The sequence below is a fragment of the Gopherus flavomarginatus genome, chromosome 9, assembly GCF_025201925.1.
Source record: "Gopherus flavomarginatus isolate rGopFla2 chromosome 9, rGopFla2.mat.asm, whole genome shotgun sequence".
In the NCBI taxonomy this organism is placed as follows: Eukaryota; Metazoa; Chordata; order Testudines; family Testudinidae; genus Gopherus; species Gopherus flavomarginatus.
The window spans coordinates 40,976,100-40,998,373 of NC_066625.1; positions in this window are offsets into that span (position 1 = coordinate 40,976,100).

The following is a 22,274-nucleotide window of genomic DNA, read 5'->3' on the forward strand; positions in this document are numbered from 1 at the left end:
GGATTGAAGACAAGATGGAGATGAGGCATTAGCCTTTTCTAGTCTCTTGCCATGTGGTCTTTGCTTTCTTTGTCCCAAGGACACTCTATCCAGCACGTGGCATAGAAAAAACTGAGTTCCATCCATAGGCAGGTCCTGCAAACTTTACTTAGTCACAAGGCATATCTGCCTTCTCTCAATGGGTCAATTGTATAGCTGATGGTCCTTAATGGGCCATCAAGCAGGCTAGGCAGAATTGACACCAACTTGTCTGGCTGGGGTGTTCCCCGGAAGCATAGCACAAGTTTGAAATATGGACAGCATAGAGCCAATTTTCATAATATCAACAACAAAAATGATACACATCTAGAGATAGCATCATTATAATCAGCCAATCAGAACCTCTCCATAGATCGCTTACACCACAACCTTTCTACAATATTGGCTGCAAACATAGAACAATGGTCACAACGGTGATCTATACAGTTACAGATTATGTCAATAAGGTCACAGGAGGTGACACAGCATGAGTGCGACTGATATTGGAATACTGCCTCCAGTTTTGGTGTCCTCATTTGAAAAAGATGTTGTGAAATTGGAGCTGGGGCAGCAAAGAGCCATCAAAAGTTCTGAGGGCTGGAGAAAAATGCCTTCTAGTGAGCTATTGAAAGAGCTCAACCTGTTTAGCTTATCAAAGAAGATTGAAAGGTGACTTCATTGAAGTCTTCAAGGGCCTTAATGGAGAGAAAATATTGGGTATTAAAAGGCTCTTTAATCAAGCAGAGAAAGGCATAACAAGACCCAATGGCTGGAAGGTGAAAAGAGACACATTCAGATTACAACTAAGGCACAAATATTCAACAGCGAGGACAATTCACCACAGGAACAAGCTACCAAGGAAAGTGATGGATTCTCCATCTCCTGATGTCATTTAATGAAAACTAGCTGCCTTTCTGGAATGTTTTTGCCCCAAAAGTAGCTCTTGTGTCATACAGGAGGCCTGTGATATGCAGGGGGTCAGATTAGATGCTCTAATGGTCTCTTCTGGCCATAAAGTCGACTAATTTCTGAAAAACTGAGTGTAGCCTTGGGAGCAGCGTCTGATGTTTTCCTGTCTAGCCAGCTAGCCTCCTAGAACGAATGCTCCTTGACTGGGGTGACTACAGGGAGTAGCTCAAACCTCCAAAGTGCCTGGCCGAGGCAGGACATTAGCACAGCAAGGAAGGGGTGTGGCAGTGACATTGCAAAGGCCTTTTTGAGGACCTCAGACTATTGGTCAAAGGTGGTGGGGAGGTGGTGACCTCACAGAGAGATGATGACATCAGCCAGGCAGGACAGGGGCGAGGGGCCAGGGAAACCTCAGAGACCCCTGTGGCTTTGCTTCAGCATGTCTCATTCTCCAGGTCTCTCTTTGAGGACTGAGAGAGTATGTGGCTTCACGTATGTGAGCACCAGGAGGAACCTCTTTCGAGTTTTCCCCTTTCCTTTTCCTGATTTTACTAGAAAACAACTGTCCCTGTTTGGAAGGTAAGAGCCTCCTCGAGGTTTGAAACCTGTTCAGTCTGATCTATCTGGTGAAAGTTGAATTCTAGGCATGGAAAACATGAGCTTAAGGAGGCCGAATTTTATTCTGCACCTGGGATTTTGTCCCATAGAATCACTGGGGACATTAGGGTTTTTCCTTTTTGTTTCACCTTTTCCTCCATCCATCCCTCCCTCCTTTCTCCTCTCTTGCTTCTTTTCTCCTTTCACCTGTTTCCCTCTCAACACCAGGAACAGGCTGTTTGTGTGTGTGTGTGTTGCAGGGGAGTGCTCGGCAGCTCCCACTGTGGGAGGTCTACCCAAAAATGGGAGCTGAAATAGTGCTCGGGCAGTGATCCCCACCAGTGACCTGGGCCATCCTTTGGGCTCTCTGGTGAGAACCCTCAGCCTCCCGTCCTCAGTCTCTACACTGATTTGCTGAGCAGGGGGTTACTGACAGGGATGAGACTCAGGTTCTTGTTCTTCTCTTTTAAAACCAAGTAAATAAGTCATAACCACTTATATGTTTGATGAATTTTGCTGCTTCTCTGCATTAATGGTCTCTGAGCAGTTCATGATTCTCTCTAACATTGCAGTTCTCCTCAAATACTTGCTGAATAATTATTGAGCATTGTTGTTGGTCTGGAGCTCATCTGAGAGAACTTTATTCAGGTCATTCAATGTCTGAAATTCAAGATGCGATGGTTAATTTGAAAATCAGGGCTCTTGGGTCCTATTCCCAACTCTGCCAGTGACTGGCTGTGTGACCTAAGACAAGTCAGTTCTCCTTTCTGAGCCTTAGCTTCTCCCTCTTTCAAGTAGGGATAATAATGATCCTCTCCTACCTACCTCTCGGTGGGTGGAGGATGGGGATCCATTGAAGAATGTCATGAGGAGTAGTGTGTAATATCAGGTGTTCTCTCACGTTTACTCAAAGCAGATTATGATATAATAGAATAGCTGAAATAGTCTTTTTTATTTGTATTTTTTTATTTTGAAATTGTTAAGAGCAGCAATGACTTAGCTCAGACTGAAGCATCTTTTCTAATTTTTGAGTTCTTAGTGTCTCCCCTTTGTGTGCGAAGAGACAATTTAAAACACTGTGACAAACAGGAGATGCTTTTGTTCTGCAACAAAATATTTTTGCAAAGAACTTTCATCTCAACTTGTTTTGATTTTGAGAAACAAACTGGTTTAGTCTGAAGGGGATTTTCTGACTGAAATGGTTTCAATGAAATTTCCCCGCCATTTCGATTCCTGGGCTCTATCCCTGCCTCTGGGGGTGGGGGGTTGCTGTTTGTTAAAACAGGAGTCAGGACTGGTGGCTTCTCTTTCTGGCTCTGCCACCGCCTTGCTGTGTAGGCCCTTGGGTAGGTCACTTCCCTTCTCTGGACCTCAGGCTCCTCCCCATCTGTCCAATGCGAACAGGGACAATTCTCGAACTCTGGGCAGCCGTGAGCCTGGGTGAGATAAGGAGCGTTAAAGCCCTCTGTGAAGGAGAAAGGGGAGTTTCACTGTGTTTAGCACCAAGGAATTCTAAAGTTTGCTAAAATGTCTAGTCTGTGGAAACAAGAAATGGTCAGGGCCAAACTTTTTAACCACTGCCTTTTTTAAAGCCCATTCAGGGATGTGAGTCCCTGTCTCTTAGGCACCTGGGGTTCTTTGCCAGCAGGAGAGAAGAAGTTTCTGCCTCTGTTTTTGTGGCCTTAACAAACCAGGTATTGTGCCCCAGTTCTCGTCTGAGATCTCTGAAAAAGAACATCTTCCCATCCATGAACAAGACAGGACCTATCTTTAAAAGGGGAACAGAGACCCTTGGGACTTGCAGACTAGCTGGCCTCAATTCCACAGTTGGAGAGATACTGGAATACGTTCTTAAACAATCAGTTTGTCAGCAGCACCTACAAGATACTTTGGTTCTTAGGACTAGTGAGCATGGATTTGTCAAGAACAAATCATTCCAAACCGATCCTCTTTCCTTCTTCGGCAGGGTTCCAGGCTTAGCGGAGATGGGTAAACAGTAGATGAGATCTATCTCGGTGTTACTAAGACTTTTGACACAGTCCCGTAGGACAGTCTCACAAGCAAATGAGGGAAATGCGGTCTAGACGCATTCAGTGTGATGTGGGTGAAGAGCTGGTTGAAAGCCCAGACTCCAAGAGCCCTTCTCCATGTTTGGCTGTCCAATAGAGAGGGTGTACCTGTTGGGTTCGGCAGGGATCAGTCCCTGGTCTGGTACTATTCAATATTTTCATTACTGATTTGGAAAATGGACTGCAGAGCATGCTTCTAAAATTTGCAAATGATCACAGGATTGGAATTCAAAACGCCTTCAACAAATTGGAGAATTGGTCTTGAGCCAAACTTCCTGGCTGGGCCCCTCTCCCTAGACTGGGCTGAAGTGAAACCCCAGAGCCAAACACTCCTCTTCCTGGCCAGTGCGCTCCGCCCTTGAATGGTCAGATGCTGCTTAGCACTGTCAGAGCAGCTTTGGCTGGGGGATTCTCTCAGTACTTTCCAATAGCGGGAAAGTATTAAATCCCCAGCAATGGAACTCAGGAGTCCTGACTCCAGTCCCCTGGTCCAGTGACTCCAGTGGATCACTCTCCCTCTCAAAGGCAGGGGGAGTGGCCATGAGGGCCTGCTTGTAATTGCCAGCTGTAGGAGGGAGTGTGCAGCAGTGGTTAGCAAAGGGTCCTGGAAAGAAGGACTGCTGGGTCCCATCCATACATCTGACACTTCGTGTGACCCTGAGCCAGTAGCTTCCCCTCCCTAGGCCTGTTTCTCATCAGTAGGGTTGGGGTTGCAGTTCCAACAGCCCAGGGGGGTTGGGAGGCTCCAGGAAGGTGTGTAAAGTGCTGGGATTTCAGGATCCCGGAGGCGCTGTCACCCCCGCACTAGGGTGATGTTCTGCACCCCCTGCTGCTGGCCAAGTTTCTCCTTTCCCTGGCAATAAGACCGTCTCTTGTTTTCCCAGCCAGCCGATCACCCAGTGTCATCACCCTGCCTGCTGGCTGGGCAGGGTAACTCCTCAGGTCACCCCCCGCCCTCCAGCCTGCCTTGGGCTTGGAGAGTGAGGAGAAGGGCGAGGGATGACACTGAACATCCTCCATCCATCGCTCTGTCACCAGAGCAAGTGAGTGGCATTAGGGTTCCTTGATGGTGTCCCCTGTCTGTCTGGGGAGAGGCAGAAAGAAGGGGAGAGAATCTCTCCCAAAGGACATTGGATTTACAAATAGCCCCCAGGAGCCCCTCACTCTCAGACTGGGGAGGGGCTTCTTCAGAGCCATCTCCAGTGTGTTTGGCAAGGTCCCAGCAATGGGGCTCCCAGCCCTTCCCTTGTGGGAGACTGTTCCCCAGGCTGAGAGTCTCTGAGCTGGGCCAGACCCGGGGAGCTGCTGAGCATGGAAATCAATGGGAAATGAGGGGGTCTTGGCCTTGCTATGCCTAGGGACATTGAAGTGGGGAATGGTTTCCCAGGAGAAGTCCGGACTCCAGGGTTCTGTTCCTTCTCTAGCCTGGGAGGGGGGTGAGGGGGGAGGTGTGAGTGTGCCCTGGGCTGGCAGGAGGGAGCTGCTTGTCCAAAGTGACCAGTGGTCTTTGTGACTGACCCCAGTGCTCGAAAAGGACGAGACTCCCCGGTTCTTGCAGCCCCAGGGATGAGGAGGGGGAACGCTGACGGGGAGCAAATCATGCAACGAACTCCTGCCAGTGAGTGTAGCTTGCACACCCTGCACCCCAGTGAGGGGAGAAGGAGCTGCTCTGGGTGGGGCAGGGATTGGAAGGGACCAAACAGGCTGGCTAGTGAGAAGCTGCCTTGACCCCAGACTCACGCCTGCTCCCCGCTCAGTTCCAGGATGGCCAGGCTCCTAAGGATGTTCAGGAAGAAGGCTCTGCAGGTGGCCACAGAGCCTGAGGGAAGCAGCTGCCATCTTCCCCAGGAGCGAAGCGGCCCCTCCATCCCCACTGGCGGGGAAGGAGCTCCCAGCCGGGCCAGGAGGTGGAAGTGCCCAGCCTTCTGGAAGAGGAAACCTGCTCCCGGCGCAGGCACCGAGGTGGGAGAGGCACCGGCCAGGCCAAAATGGAGCTGGGCCAGGATGCAGCTGGTCAGGCAGCACCCAGCCCAGGAGCAGAACCAGGCAGGGTGGCTCCGGGGCTTGCTGTGTAGGCAGCAGTGGCTCCAGGAGCCCAGCCCTGATTTCTAGAAGGAGATATCGCCCTGCCCAGTCAGTGGGGATCTTCCAGCCTTCCCAGAGCAGGAGATGGAGGATCCCTCTCCCAGCCCCAGTAGCTCGGCCTGCTCCCCATGGGACAGCAGCAGCGCCTGGGACTCGGACAGCAGCGTGGCCGACGGATACTTCTGCTTTGTTCCAGGTGAGCTCAGGGAGAGGTGAGGAGGGGGCTGTGAACATCCCAGGTCCAGGCCCTAGAGCAGTGCTATGGGGGCGGGTCCCCAGCTAAGGTGGCTGGCCTGAGCCACTGAACCCCACTAACACTAAATGCTTCCACTTTAATCCTTGGTGCTCCATTGGGCGGGGGGTGGGAGGCACCTCCCAGGGAGTCCAGGACAGTGAGGGGGGTCTCTTTGCTAGGGACTCCTGAAGGAGTTGGGGGCTTATGACACTGAGGCTACTTGGAATCAAATACATTTGAGATACAAGTACATAGCCCATATTCATAACTTCAAATACAGAAATGGTACACACATACAGCCAGCATAATTATAACCAGCAAATGGTAACCTTGTCATAGACACCTCACATGCCAACCTTTGCACAATATTTGCTGCGCATATATAACAGTGGTGGCAACAATGATCTCTGTGGTCCCAGTTCATATTAATAACATCACAGAAGGCTATAGAGAAGTGGGAGGGAGGAGTACAATTTAGATGGGGCTACTATATGGTGGGTGCATAACTGGCTGGATAACCGTACTCAGAGAGTAGTTATTAATGGCTCCCAATCCTGCTGGAAAGGTATAACAAGTGGGGTTCCGCAGGGGTCTGTTCTGGGACCGGCTCTGTTCAATATCTTCATCAACGATTTAGATGTTGGCATAGAAAGTACGCTTCTTAAGTTTGCGGACGATACCAAACTGGGAGGGATTGCAACTGCTTTGGAGGACAGGGTCAAAATTCAAAAAGATCTGGACAAATTGGAGAAATGGTCTGAGGTAAACAGGATGAAGTTCAATAAAGATAAATGCAAAGTGCTCCACTTAGGCAGGAACAATCAGTTTGACACATACAGAATGGGAAGAGACTGTCTAGGAAGGAGTATGGCAGAAAGAGATCTAGGGGTCATAGTAGACCATAAGCTTAATATGAGTCAACAGTGTGATACTGTTGCAAAAAAAAGCAAACGTGATTCTGGGATGCATTAACAGGTGTGTTGTAAACAAGACATGAGAAGTCATTCTTCCGCTTTACTCTGCGCTGGTTAGGCCTCAACTGGAGTATTGTGTCCAGTTCTGGGCACCGCATTTCAAGAAAGATGTGGAGAAATTGGAAAGGGTCCAGAGAAGAGCAACAAGAATGATTAAAAGTCTTGAGAACATGACCTATGAAGGAAGGCTGAAGGAATTGGGTTTGTTTAGTTTGGAAAAGAGAAGACTGAGAGGGGACATGATAGCAGTTTTCAGGTATCTAAAAGGGTGTCATCAGGAGGAGGGAGAAAACTTGTTCACCTTAGCCTCCAATGATAGAACAAGAAGCAATGGGCTTAAACTGCAGCAAGGGAGATTTAGGTTGGACATTAGGAAAAAGTTCCTAACTGTCAGGGTAGTTAAACACTGGAATAGATTGCCTAGGGAAGTTGTGGAATCTCCATCTCTGGAGATATTTAAGAGTAGGTTAGATAAATGTCTATTAGGGATGGTCTAGACTGTATTTGGTCCTGCCATGAGGGCAGGGGACTGGACTCGATGATCTCTCGAGGTCCCTTCCAGTCCTAGAGTCTATGAGTCTTCCAGCCGATGTGTCTCATCCGTTTCTCCCTTGCCGCTTGGGCCGAGGTGGGAAGAGAGTGAAACGTGCCTGGCTGAAGGTTTTGCTCTCGGCCTTGAAGATTAAGCCCGACCCCCTGGCATGGCTAGGTCGGGTTGTCCTGGGCTATGTGGGGGGGGGAGGGCTCAGTTGGGAGAAGGGGCAGACGAGGGGATTTTGTTTCTGATAGATAAGGGCTTTGTCAGTGGGAAGCTGTAGGTCACATACTGGGGGTGACAGTGGGCTCTGAGCTGGGGTAGCAGCAGCAGGGGAGCAACATTTGTGTGTGGGGGAGGGGGGTTCACTTGGTAAAAATGAACATGCCAAGCCGCTCCCTCTGCGGGAGCAAAAGCCTCTCATTTATCTCCTCAACTCCCCTCCATGAAAATCTCCACTCCTCCCCTGGCGCTGAGAGACCCCTTCACTCCCATGGAGATTTGTAATTGTTCTGACTCTTCCTTGCCCTTCTCCAAAAAGTTTTCCCAGAAAAATGATCAAGGACATTTCAAATGAGAAAAACAAAACAAACCAGAGAAACCCCCACCACACACAGTTTGGGTCTGAATTTTTCTACTGAAATTTGGAGACAATAAAACTCATCCCTTTGTTGGCCAGAAACCAAAGATAGACCTCCTCCGCTGTGGCTGTGACTTCTGCTACCAAACCACCAATGCTCTGAGTCCTCTTGTGAGACATTTCTCTGCACAATACTGCTGCTAATCCAGTTACTGACTCCAGGAAACATTTTCCTTAGCCTGGTTCCGTGTGTCACTGGTTTCTCTAGCAAAGATCTGTCCCTGGCCCTGTGGTCCAGACATCCTCATTCACATCAAGCTTCAAGCTGAGAATCATTTCCCATTCCCACTCTGTGGGAGAGGAGACTTTTAAACATGCTCTCTGTGCGACTGCACATGGCTAAGCAAAGAGAACAAACTCAAATCCCCCATGTGCTTTGGGAGCCAGGTTTGCAGTGGGAATTCTGTAGTTCAGATGACTTCAAGCCTGGACATTGTGATTCTTTACCAGTTTCTCTGGCATTGGGGCATTTTTGGGCTGATGGCTGAGTGGTTAAGGCGTTGGAGTCAAAATCCAATAGGGTTCCCCTGCGCAGTTTCAAATCCTGCTCACAGTGAGGCCTGTGTTTTAGCCAGTCTCTAACCCAGGCAATACCTCTGTACAACCCCCTGAGACACTCTCAATTCTCTCCCCACCACAAGTAAATCCTGTTCTGCTCCTTTCATAGAGATCCCTGGGACACCACTTCACACTGTGTCCCTGAGGTGCCAGGCAAACTCTCAGCACCTGAAGCCTCTGCCACTCACCTAGTTTCCCATAGATCAGCCACAATCCTGGTTCTGCTCGTCTCTCTAGAGTGCGAAAGGAGCCAAGTCAGCAAATCCATGGGAGCTATGGGACTGCAGAACCAACAGAGATAAAATAGGGGCTCAGTACCCACTGCCAGCCAGCTCCCCACCCACACACACACACACTACAGGCCTTGCAGACAAGCTCCTCCTCTTCCCCTTCTGCACCTCCCACTTGCCAGTGATCAGCTGTTCAGTGGGATTCAGGAGGCGCTGGGTCAGGAGGGAGAGGAGAAGGGACGGGACGAGGTGGGAGAGGGAGAGGAATGGTGCAAGCCGGGAAGAGATAGGACAGGGGTGGGGGCTTGAGGGAAGGGGTGGAGTGGGGGCAGGGCCTGGAGAGGAAAGGAGGAATTTGTCCCAGACCCCTGATCCCTCTAGGGCCAGCCCTGAAGAGAAATGCTGACTGTCACAGTGACAATAAAACTGACCAGCATTGTGGGGGAAACAGAGGGAGATCCGCACTCATCAGGTCTCTTCTTTCCCCCAAGGTGAGCCAGACGCTGCTCTCTCCTGACTCTCACTCTAGCAGCTGGACACCAAGGAGCCATTTCCGCACAGGAAATGCATTGAGTGCCCCTGTGGTGCTGGGGGGGCTGGTGCTGCTGCTGCCTGTGGGGCTGGCAGGGAGGCTGATGTCTGCACAGACTCTCAGCTGCCAGGCCGGAGGGGGCACTTGGGACCTTACCAGACTGGCTCAGTGAAGATGGGAGATTGACAGAGCAACACAGAAGCTCTCCAGGGCACGGAGCAGCAGCCGCCCATGCAGCCAGGCAATGAGCATTTCCCACAGCCTGGAGACGAGGGGGAGGCGGCAGCTGCTGTTCTAGCTCCTGGGGGACAGGCCCTGTCAGCCAACAGCCACTTCTTACTCACCACAGCTAAGGGCGTCGGGTTCCTCCGGTGGGGGTGTGGAGCAGCCATTCATTTTCCTGTTTGCACTCCTCTGTGGTGTGAAAATCGGGGAGGGGAGGCAGAAGCCCCACTTCCCTCCCGAAATGACATCCAGTGGGGGAAGCCAGGACAACAGGGTGGGGTGGTAAGTAGTGGCCAGACTCTCACTGCCAGGGTCTAGTCTAGCTCAGGGTCCAGCTCAACTTCCTCCCCATGCCACTGGCCCCTAGTCCCTTTCCACCACCAGATCAGCCCGGGCACTAGAGCAGGAACAGGGTGAGGAAGCAAGTCAAGCAGAGCAAGGCAGGCAAAAGTGAGTCTTGTCTTCATGGGCCGCTCACAATGGCATCCTTTTTGTGTCCAACTGCTGCAAAAACATCTTGGACAGAGAAGCAATAGGCCAAAATAATTCTATACAGCTGCCAGAGTAGCTCAGTTGGGAGAGCATTAGACTGACAAGCTCAAGGTCCCTGGGTCAATCCCAGCCTTTAGCAGGTTCTTTCATCCTTTTTGTGCAGGGGCAGCTTGTTCTCTGGCAGCACAGCAGTGCCTGCACCCAAGATGAGCAGGGATGGCCTAGGGAGAAAGCAATTTTGAGGGCCCCTTGCATTAAAAAAAGTTGCAATACTGTATTCTCATGGGGACCCTGCAGGGCCTGGGGCAAATTGCCCCACTTACCTCCCCTCTAGGTGGCACTGACGGTGAGTCTCTGATCTTGGGCTCTGCAGTAGGAAAACATAGAATGGGCTTCTGCCCCTAGTTGGCCCACCTGACCTTTAACGATGAGAGCTGTATTTCCCAATATGGTAGGAAGAGAGCAAGGCAGAGTGACAGTCAGGAATGGTGCCAGAGGGCTGCTGGGCAGTGACAGGCAGGGATTGGGGATGAAAACTCCTCTGCGCAGCAGAGCAAGGGCAGTACCAGGGAAGAGGCAACTGTGAAAATGGCTGTGTGGAAGGTGGAAGGGAGTTGGGGGCCCAGGAGGAGGTGCTTGAGGTTCAGTGCCTTGGAACAGCTGGACTTGGACATGGTGGGTGTTCAGGAAATGCACATTAACAACTCTAGGGTAGCTCAATAGGCAGAGGGTGATTGGAGGAAGGGCCTCCTGGCCAGGGAAGAATGATGGGGCTGGAGTCTTGTTTTTCACATTTGCAGTGCGAGTACAGAAGATGGTGGAGCTCCAACCAGGGAGGACATTACAGGTAGACTTTGTGCTCTGTGGCACTGGTTACTGCTATATTAGTGTGTATGTTCTCCAGTTAAGACATGAGAGGGAAGATAAAAGGCTCCCTTCCTCTGGACTGTATGATGTTTGTTGTTGGGCAAGATTTTAATTGTGTCAGCTGGCCTGAGGACCGCTGGTCCCATTTTCCCAACCGTCAGAGGAAACATTTTTACAATGAGCACTACCTGGCACAGGTCTGTAGTGAGGTCAGCTTAGAGAAGCTCACTCCAGCCACAGAGGAGGTTCACCTTTCTGCGGGGACAGACCAGGACTCCCATTGACCGGATTTATGCTTAGCTTTTGTGTCTTTAGCATGTTGCTTCTCAGATTCTTTCTTGGTCTGACTTGTTACACTTTGACACTTAAGAAGCCAGAGTTTGTGCACCTTCCTATTATCCTCACTAGGATTTGATTTCCAAATTTTGAGGAATGACTTTTTGCCTCTAACAGCCTCCATTACTCGGCTGTATACCTAGAGTGGCATTCTGCTGGTCCTCCTATTGTAGCTTCTGATTTAGGGCAAACATTTCATCTGAGCCTCTAATTGTGACATTTTAAATGGTCTGCATGCTGCTTGCAGGCACCTAACACTTGTGACAGCAGATCCTTTTAATTCTCATCTAACTATCTGTGCTTAAGCTGATAGGTTGACTTTCGGTCTTTAACTTTGAGCGGTAGCAGAGAAGCTGGTAAATCGGACAGAAACCCATTCAACAAACCTCTTCATTTCCTTGTTATTTCCTGACTTCTTCATTCATTGGCTTTTCCTTATTTCCTGGCTGAGGCGGCGGCCTGCCAGGGAGCTCCCCGGCACCTCTGGCTGCCTGGGCTGAAGGCAAGAGGCAGGCCTGGGTGTGGTGAAGGCCTCCTGTCCCGGAATGAGGCTGCAGTGCTTCCTTGTCCCCTTTTCCCACCCACACCGGCAGGCAGCTGGTGCGGGAGAACACGAGGGAGGCTCTCGGGACGCCAGGCAGTGCTGTGTGTGTGTGTGGCTGTCAGGGGAAAGAGCTGAGGCTCCCGACTTGGCCTGCCATTGACTCCCGTGGCTCTGCAAGCTGTCAGTCGGGGCGGGCCAGGCTGTTGGTTTGTTTCCAGGTTGCTTTTACTTACAAAGGTGCTGAAGTGTGATCTCTCTTCTGTTTCCACGGGCAGAAACGCAATGGAGGAGAATCTCACATCCCTGAGCTGCCAGGTGACAGTGGCAGGAGAAAAATGCAGAGCACTGAAATTTAAAACACTCATAAATAATTTCACAATGTGAGGTTGGGGTTCCCGGAGGACCCAAGGGAAGGGACTAGGAGGATTAGGAGGAGAGGAGGGTGGTGTCACCAGGGTGCACTGTGGGACTATGGGATTTAGAGACCCCAGCGAGCATAGGCAGGGGTGGGTTGCAAGGTCCCACGGTGGCTGAAAAGGGGAACCCGGCAGGTTGGGGGGTAGGAGAGATTGGAGATGAGGAACCTCACACCCTGGGGATGGACTGGGAGAGTGGGGGATGGGAAAGTGGGGTCCAGCAATGGAGAAATGGGTTGGAGGCAATTGGGGGAGGGGTGCTGAGGATGAGGGGGAGGAGGATGTTGGGGGTGGGGCGCTGAGGGCGGGGGAGGAGGAGGTTGGAAGAGGGGCGGTGAGGATGGGGGAGGAGGTGGTCAGAGGCAGGGCACTGAGGATGGGGGGAGGAAGAGGGGGTTGGGGGCGGGCCCATGGGACAGGGAGGTGGCATGGGTGGGGGGAGGGGCCCCACAGACAGAGGGAGGCACCGGGGGGAGGATGGGGAAATGGGGGGCCCAGCGACGGGCCTGAGGTGGGTGTTAGTGAGGGAGCCTCACTGCTAGTGCAGACTGGGCAGTTTGTTGGATGAGAGACGCTGTCCCAAAGCAGGACTAATGTTCAGACCTGGTGATCAGTGATTTCAGATCTGTTGGTCTGCAGCAAGACTCTCCATTGAGTCTTAACCAGCTCTGTTATTACACAGGGAAGAATAAAAAGGTAAAATGGTGCCTGGAACCCTTAATAAGAATCCACCCCACCAAGTACCAACACTTGTCGCTACCTGCTCTCAGCCCCATGGAGAAGTCTTTGGGGGTCACTCCTCACTCTTAGCAACCTAGGGGTCTCAGAGAACCTTAAACAGCAGATGCTCCAGTGGTGCAATTGCTTAACGCACAGTACTTACAGGACTGTGCGGAGGTTGTGAGTTCAAACCTTACTGAGATCCCTGGTTTTCATTAACCAAACAGCTTCACCCCCTCATTTGTCCTGTGGACTGTAGAATTCCAGCCCAGGGACACTGAGGAGGGGAGGAGTCAGAAATGCCCCTTTCAACTATTACCTCCTCTCCAGAGCGCAGGTCAGAATCTACGATCCTTTCTTCCCTCACCAGCCCCTGTGCCAGGATCCCTTCCCTGGCGTCTGTACTATTGACAAAGACAAAGTGACAGGGACAAAACACTCAAATCCCGTCTGGTGCGAGGAGCCAGGTTTGCGCTTCAAATTCTGTTGTTGGTACATTTCCAGGCCTGGGAATGTCCCACAATAGCATTGAATGGGAAGCTGCCTGCAGAACAGTGACACTGCACAGAGCTCCTGTGTAGGAGGGGTGGGGATTAGTAACATTTTGAGGCTTGTTTGGGAAATGAGCCTTTGCTGATAAGGTTTGTCTCTGTTCATATTTCACCTTCAGGTGTTATGTTGAGGGATCTTTAGTATATTTCTGTGAGGTTAATAACTATCTCCTCAACTTTATTTACTCATCTTAAAAATTTGTGTCACCTGATTTTTGCATCTCCCTGTGAAAATACAACTGACACGTGTGGCTTTCTACAGGGGTCATGATGTTAAAGTTGGGGAATTTAGTCTGTACTTCTGGAGGGAGTGTTGCTTTTTTACAGCTGACTCACTGCCAGGCAGACTGGGCTGTTAGCTGCACCCACTGTCCTTGCCAGGGGCCCCTGCTGACCCGTGAGCGGCTGCACTGCACTGCTGTGGTGACTCTGCAGGGGGAGAACCTGCTGTGGAGCAATGTACAGCAGGTGCAGGAAGCAGACGGGGTCACTACTCACATTCTGAACTGCACAATTTTCCAAATTTGGGAATAGATTCATAGATTCATAGACTTAAGGTCAGAAGGGATCATTATGATCATCTAGTCTGACCTCCTGCACAATGCAGGCCACAGAATCTCACCCACCCACTCCTATAACAAACCCCTAACCTATGTCTTGAGTTATTAAAGTCCTCAAATCGTGGCTTAAAGACCTCAAGGTGCAGGGAATCCTCCAGCAAGTGACCCGAGCCCCACGCTGCAGAGGAAGGCGAATGTCTGAGAACAATTCTAAGGGGAAGGTGAATGCAGAGCAATGATACTGGAGATGCCCAGACCTCCAATTGAAATTAATAATGGGAAGATCATTTGTGAAATAAGTCATCACTGACAAGATTTTTCTCTGTTCCTATTTCACGCTGTGGTGTTAGAGGAATCAGTTCAGATTTTTACTATATTAATTAAACACCTAATTTTATTTAATCAAGCCAAAAACTTAATGTCATTTATTTTTTCTCTGTCCTAGCAAGAATGAATTCAATTTTGTGACTTTCTGGAAAGTGCAGAGAGATTAAATGTGGGGAATTCAGTCTCTGTGTTTGTCAGCTGATGTTTTCCTCTCACAGGTCAGTACCTGCATTGAAATACCAAGAGGGATCTAAGGGCTGGTGTACACTGGGCACTGAACTGGCAGAGCGATGTCTCTCAGGGTGTGAAAACCCTCCACCTCCAAACCCATAGAGTTAAGCTGACCTAAGCCCTGGTTAGATAGTGCTAAAGAAAAGGAAGAACTGTTCTGTCAATGTAGCTATTACAGGGATGAGAAAGCCCCTCCAGTTGCTGTCTGCTCCAGAGTGCTATAGCAGTGCCACAGTGTAGACAGAGTGAAACTAGATATAGCTCTAGTTCACACTGTGAATGCTCAGACACTGAGACTACAACAATAACAACAGCAGCAGCAGCACAGTGCTTGCATAGTTGGCAGGATTTGAACCTGCGCAGGGCGACCCCAATGGATTTCTAGTCCAGCACCTTAACCACTTGGCATACACCCATTTTACTACATGATGATTCTGTTCTCACTTCAAATTGTGTGCTCAGACCAGCTTCCCCAGCACACTCACGTCTGCGCATCAGTGTAAGTGTGTCCTTGGCTGAACAGCGAGAATTCCTGCCCATTTCCCTTCCGGCTGGAGCAGGATGAGAGTGTGTTTGTGTAAACAACATTGCTGTAGATTGTTGTTCATTCCCCACTCTGACAATTCAGACAGTCCCTTTCCTAGTCAAATCTCCAGCACATTGTTCCAATAGCAGAGGGCAGGATTTCTCTGGGACACTGAAATATTTCCAGGGGCTGGTGCATGAACTCAGTCTTGCATTGTACCCTTGATATTTCCTGGACTAACAGCAGCAGCAGAAAGAAAGAGAAGAGCCAATATCTCACTGGCAGGGATGCAGGTACCATGTCCCCTCTGTCTACCCATCGCCATTGCAGGAGAGAAGGGTTCACTGGAATCGAATGCCCTGGCTCAGACCAGAGACACGGGGAGGTTTTGCTGTTCATGGATCTGTGCAAAGGAAATTGTCTCTGTGTGAAATTGAGGCAGGAAATGAAACGTCCACATGGTGGCCCAGTGCTCTAGGGAATGTGGGTGAAGGACCTGGGCTGAGAAATGATTTAACAGGGGTTTGTTTCAATTTATTGCCCTGATTAAAAACTATGGCTAAAAGGCAGCCTCTGTTGTTAGTACTTGTACCTGTGTAGGGACACCTGAGTGGGTATCAAGTCCATTGCCTTCACCAAGGGCAGTTGATTATTTTATCAAGATACACATTTCTTGGTCAAGGCCTAGACTCCAGAGAAAACAATACACTGCTGATAACAAGAAGTAAATAAAAAGATTTTGCAGCTACCATGGGCATAACTATGATGTGTCATGTTTCACTCTTTATATCTGGCACCACCTCCTTTCTCTTTAGCCTTGTAGTTGATCAAGGGCAAAGCTGAACATCTCTTCAGATAGCAGGGAGTGTTTATGTCCATCCCTGCGAGCTATACAGAGGTTTGATGTTGCTGCTTTGAATCCTCTGGCTCTGCCGGGATAAGGAACAATTCAGGCTGTCACTGAACTGAAGAAGGAAGATCAGTTTGTGACAGGGAGAGGGACACCTCCTCTTAAAGGTGTTTGTCTGGTTGGCAGTCCTGGTCCCCACGTCTTGCCCGTGGGGCTCCAGCAGTTTTGGGACTGGGTCACTCCTTTGGCCCCACCTGCAGCCCCCAGGCACTCCCCTCCTGGTGCCCCTGGCAGTGCAGTGGAGCTGAGCGGCATCTGCCTGCTCGCCCCAGTGGCTGCCGGCCCCTCCCCATGGCAGGGAAGAGCAGAGCTGTGCCTCTACGAGCTGGCCCAATAATGTCACTCTTACCACTCAGAACCCATCTCCCAAAACTCTGCCTCTCAGCTGCCTAAGGCTCTGGGAGGGAGGTTGCGTGGGGGGAGGAGGTCTATGTTCAGGCCCTGGATTGGGGCTGGGGATTGGGGCGCAGGCTCTGGGTGCAGAAGGGGTGAGAGGCTGGTCTCTGGGAGGGAGTTTGCGTGTGGGAGGGGTTCTAGGGTGCAGACTGTGGGATGGAGTTTGGGTGCTGCATTCAGGCTGTGGGCTGGGGCAGGGGGTAGGGGGAACAGGAGGAGGGGTGGGGGTGCAGGCTCTGGGAGGGAGATGGGAGGCGGGTGGGAGAGGGTGTGTGGAGGGACGGGGTGCAGGCTGTGGGAGGGAGTTGGGGGCAGGCGTATGTGGAGGGGTGTGCAGGCTGTGGGAGGGAGTTGGGGGCAGGCGTATGTGGAGGAGTGTGCAGGCTGTGGGAGGGAATCTGGGGGCTGGGAGGTGTGGAGGGGGTGCAGGCTCTGGGAGGGAGTTTGGGGGAGGAGAGTGTATGAGGGGAGGGGGTGAGGGTGCAGGCTCTGGAGGGAGTCAGGGTTGCATCGCTTACCTGGGGCTCCAAGGCGGGGCGGGCTGGGGGACCTCCGCATGCTGCTGTCCCAGGCATCACCCGTGCAGTGTCTCATTGGCTGCAGGGGCTTGGGGTGCTCACTGGGAGGATTGGAGGGTTGGCACTGACCCTAAGGTAAATTGAGGTTAAGACCCTGCTTTAAGGGATTGGAGCAATGCTGGAGAGACTGACGGGCAGGGAGCTGGGGAGCTGTGTGTGCTCCAAGGAGAGTTGTTGTTGTGCTCTGGTGACACAGAGCGGGAGTGGGGAGTTTGTAAGCTGTGGTGTTTGTATAAAGTTTACTAACCCTCAGGTTAAAAACTGTTCCTGCTCTGGGCTATACATGACGCTCTTTGTTGTGGGTATAGATAAGTGGGTCAATGTTTCCCTGCAGGATAATAGGTTCCTAGTTCCAATCCAAGTGATTCCTTTGAAAAAGTTTTTTGAATGAAAATCGATTTCCAGACCTATCTCCAGTATGTTCAGGAGTTTGCTGAATGGGGGCGGGTGGCTTGAAATGAATTTAAACACTCAGCATTTTCCTGTGCAAATAAATAAAGACCTAGCAGAGCTGTCCAGCAGCTGAAATCAGTTCCAGGCCTCAGCGTCTCTAAGAGGGACACTCTGTATCTGAGGCATGTGCAGGGCTGGCTCCAGGGCCCAGCATGCCAAGCACGTGCTTGGGGCGGCATGCCGCGGGAGGCGCTCTGCTGGTTGCCAGGAGGGCAGCAGGCGGCTCCGGTGGACCTCCTGAAGGCGTTTCTGCGGAAGGTCTGCTGGTTCCGTGGCTCCGGTGGAGCATCCGCAGGCTGTGGGAGGTCCACTGGAGCCATGGGACCGGCGAGTGGCAGAGCGCTCCCCACGGCGTGCTGCTGTGCTTGGGGTGGCAAAATGGCTAGAGCCGGCCCTGGGCATGTGGGACACCTCTGTGGTGATGACAGGTGAAAAAATGCTGGATTCAATGAAAGATGAGACCATAGGAGGGGAAGGTGAATGGCAGCACCACACAGGGTCATAACACTGAGACACGGGGCTTCACTGTCACTGCCCCTGTGTTTTCCATCATTTATATCCTAAGGAACGCACCCTCCCCCACACACTGTCACACACAACCTTCTCCCCTTGAGCCCAATCCAACCCTCCCCCTCTCCCACACACACTCCATGGGACACAGATGGGGGCTTATCTCTGCATTTCCCCAACAGGGGAGCAGAGAGCCGAAAGGGCCACAGGAGACCAATGGAGCTAGGCAGGAATAGAAAAGACTTCCCCTCCCTTCTTTTCTCTTCTCTACTCAAGAGTCTTGTTAATCTAACCCATAGGGCTTTCCAACACCGGGTGGGCTCAAAACACCAACCTTCCCCTCAGCAATGGAAGGGAGAACCAGCTCTATCACACAGAAGGAGACTCCCCACCTCTGCTGCTGCCATCCTGCAGCCATTAATATGGATTTGTTTTAGCTAATGTAACCCCCTCAACCCCTAATCCATCCATGAATCAAGGAAACAAGACCCTCAGCTAGGCACCAGAAATGCAATGGGTTAGCATGCAGGACTTATAGTAGTAATGCTGAAGTTGTGAGTTCAAATCTCACTTGGAGTGCTAGTTTTCTTTAAGCAAATTGCTTCTGCCGATCATTTTGTCCTGCAGAAAATACAATTCCAGCTCAGAAGACACTGAGGTCTCCTTGCTTTACAGAGAGCAGGGTAGATTCCACAGATCTACCCGGCTCTGCTCTCCACCAGCTGCCTGTGTCAGGAGGGGTCAAGCAGAGCCCAGAGCACTGCCCCCGACTCTCACTCAATCTTTGCTCCCCAAACCACTTTTGTGCTCACCCTCTTCGCTGTGAGACTCAAAGCCTGCCTGGCTTTCTGTATGTTGGTGTGGTTTTCGTCTGTCGTGTTGATGTGCATGTGGGTCCTGTGTGATTTTTGTGGATGCCTTGCATAGTTTTGTGTGCGTGGGTGTGTGTATGATTTTTGCATGCAGATTGGGTTTTTGCTTAGTATTCTTTTGGTATGGGGGTTTTGTGCTTTCTTGTTGTGGGCTTTTGCTGTATTTTTTCGTGTGGATTTGTTCTTTCTATATTTTGTGTGGCTTTCCCTTATGTGTATATGGCTCTGTGTGCTGTGTGGATTTGGTTTTTGTTATGTCTGTGTGGGTCTGTGCAGTGTGTGATTTTCTCATTCTCTCTGTGTGTTTGTCTCTCTTTTTGTATCTTCATGTGTAAATTCACTGGAACTTTTCAAAATCTCTACAGCTTTGCCAATTTTCACCAGGAAATTTTCTCCATTAATAAATTCTCACTTGTTCCCTACCAGTTGGTGACCATTGCCCCAGGGGCATGTCAGTCTCAGGGTCCTGATTTCCCTTTGACCCTTCCCCCTTCTATTGGGCCTGGGAACTAGCCAACCAAAACCCCACTAAGTTATAGTAAAGGGCCAACAGTCCCTTACACAAGCCAGCCCTGTGAGAGTTACCAAAGTCCAGAGAAGGTAGCCCAAGCTGGTCCCATGATGTAACGGGCAGCACTCAGGCTTCTGAATCCTGCAACCTGAGTTCAAATTTCAGTAGGACCTTGTGTTAGCTGGTGGTAAAGACCAGGTGCTCAAAGTGCTTTCCTATCTCCAGCTCTACAAGAGTGAGTCATGTAACTCCTCCCCACTAGAGCCAGGTCTTTGCTTGGGGTCTAGAAGTGGCTGTGGCTGTCTGGTGGTTGGGATTCTCACTGCTGATGCCTGCAAGTTTGGTGCTTGTGGTTACACTTTTCCTCTTGCCCACATGGCACTTGAAGAAAGGTGTGGGAGGGCCAGGCTTGATAGACAGGAGGGAGGAAGAGTCCCAGGTGGGAGCCCAGCACACCTCTTCTCCTCTGGGCACCTAGAGCAGAGGTGGCTGGTGCTGACAGCTCCAAGGGAAGGTTTATAAGCCAGAGAGCAACTGAGGGCAGGGCTAGACAAGGGCAGGACCATGCCTATGTGTGGCCAGCAGACAGGCAACAAGAAATCCGGCCAGTCTGTTCCCTGCCATGCCAAACACCCGCTGCAGGCCACCCACAGACCATCATGCCAGGGGCCCACTGATGATCTGTGGCCATTATCGAAGATGGTAGGAAAGCAGGGCCAGCCCCCCTGGTGGGTTCTCTGACCGTTCCCACTCATGGTGCTGACTTTTGCAGTGGGGCAGGAGATTTTACCCCAAGAGGCTTTTCCCCAGCTGGCGAGAAGCAGAGAAACACCCAGGCTCCCAAGGCGCTATGGAGCGACCCCCTCAAGCACAGGGACTGGCGCACATTTGGAAGAGAGAAACTGCTCTACACACTGGCCCGGGCAGCCGCCCATTTTCTTTGGCAAGTCAGGAAGGGCAAAGGCTAGACTGGAAGCACTTGGGGCTCCTGCCCCAGCCTTTGTGACACCTACCCCCCAACTCCTTCCCGGGCTCCAGCTGAAGCCAGAGCATTGGCCTGAGAAGCCAAGAAGCGGTTCCAGCCCCGAAGGGAGCAGGACTTTCAACACGAAGGTAAAACTGCAGCAACACAACAACCAAAGGACTTGAACCTGCATGCGCCTGGCCCACAGTTAGAGGCCTTACCCATCAGGCCATGTAGTCACAGGAGCTAGACTGCTTCACGCACTGCTTTGGAAAAGGCAGACACTGTGTTTCTTGGGTCATCTGCTAAGGGGGGCTGAGTATCAGAGGGGGAGCCGTGTTAGTCTGGATCTGTAAAAGCAGCAAAGAATACTGTGGCCCCTTATAGACCAACAGACGTTTTGGAGCATGAGCTTTTGTGGGTGAATCCCCACTTCGTCAGATGCATGTAGTGGGGGGCTAAGACTCTCTGGGCACAAGAAGTCAAGTTCCCAGGGAGATGTGAGACTTAATTCAATGGAGCCAAGTGCAGGACTTTGTCAGGGAGGCTCAGACATGCGGGATTGGGGTGCAGCAGGGCCGGCGCTTCCATTTAGGTGGCCTAGGCTATTGCCTAGGGTGCCAGGATCATTAGTGGGCGGCGTTTTGCCGGAGGGGGCGGCAGGCGGCTCCAGTGGAGCTGCCGCAGTCATGGCTGCGGATGGTCAGCTGCTCCCGCGGCTCTGGTGGAGCTGCCGCAGTCATGCCTGCGGACAGTCGGCTGCTCAGCTCCGGTGGACCTCCCGCAGGCACGACTGCGGCAGCTCCACTGGAGCCGTGGGACCAGCATGTGGGGCTGTGAAATTGCCGTGCACCTAGGGCGCTAAAACCCCTAGTGCCGGTCCTGGGGTGCAGCGGACAGGCCGGCTGTCTAGGTGCTTAGATATAGTCTCACTGAGGAGGAGGAGGAATCCTGCTGATAGGCAGTGGCTGTGCAGAAAAAGAGGAGGGGTTCCTGGGACTGTTTTTGCCTCACGTTTGCCTGCCTGCTCGCTCTTGTGGTGAGCAGTGAAGATATTCTCAGCAAATCCAGGTAGCTCAGTTGGTAGAGCATCAAGCTCTTAATTTGAGGGCCCAGGGCTCAAGCCTCAGTCTGGGTACTCAGCTTTCATGTTGCCTTGTGTGCCAGCACTCAAATCCTATTCACAGCCACGTGCAGGTTCCCAGAAGCCCTGGCCATTTCCTGGAAAGGTTCCTTTCCTTCTCAATCAAGAGAGAGGCCACATCCCCAGGAAGAGGTGTAGAAAGCACTGTTTCTGGCTGCCAGGAAGTGTTGTGGGGCCAGGTGCTGAGAAAGCCCAGAGGGAGATCAGCAGAGGTGGGCTAGGGAGAAAGAGAAGCAATGAGGGCAAGTGTAAGGAGATTCTGGTCTGGCTAGTGGGGAGAACTTCCCTGGTGGAATTGGCCAGCAGAAAGATATGAGTCCTCACTCTCTTGTCCAAAGGCTGCCTAACCTTGAGGACTCTTTCTACTCTTGTGTGTGGCAGAGACCTGGTAACCCTGACAACCCCCAATCTTGTCATGATCACTTGAACAGGGATATGGTGTCCCCACTCTGGGGTACTCTCTCAGCTCTGGGCACTTCTCTGATCCACTCCTCATTGCATGAGCATCAAGCAAATACCATTTATTACCCAGCAATTAAAGTAAAACATAAAGAAAGATGGAAAAGGAAAACACGTTACTCTGTTCTGTAGTGCAGGGAGATCACAACGAGTGTCAAGGTAGGTCACAGTCTCTCCCTCACATGTCCCAGGCCTCCTTCCCAGGCCCTGGCTGTGCTGCAGGGACATCACGGGCTGGACACTTGCTCTGGCAGTGGCCACATGCTCTAGGTGACAGTCCTCTTGTTCCCAGTGTCAGCC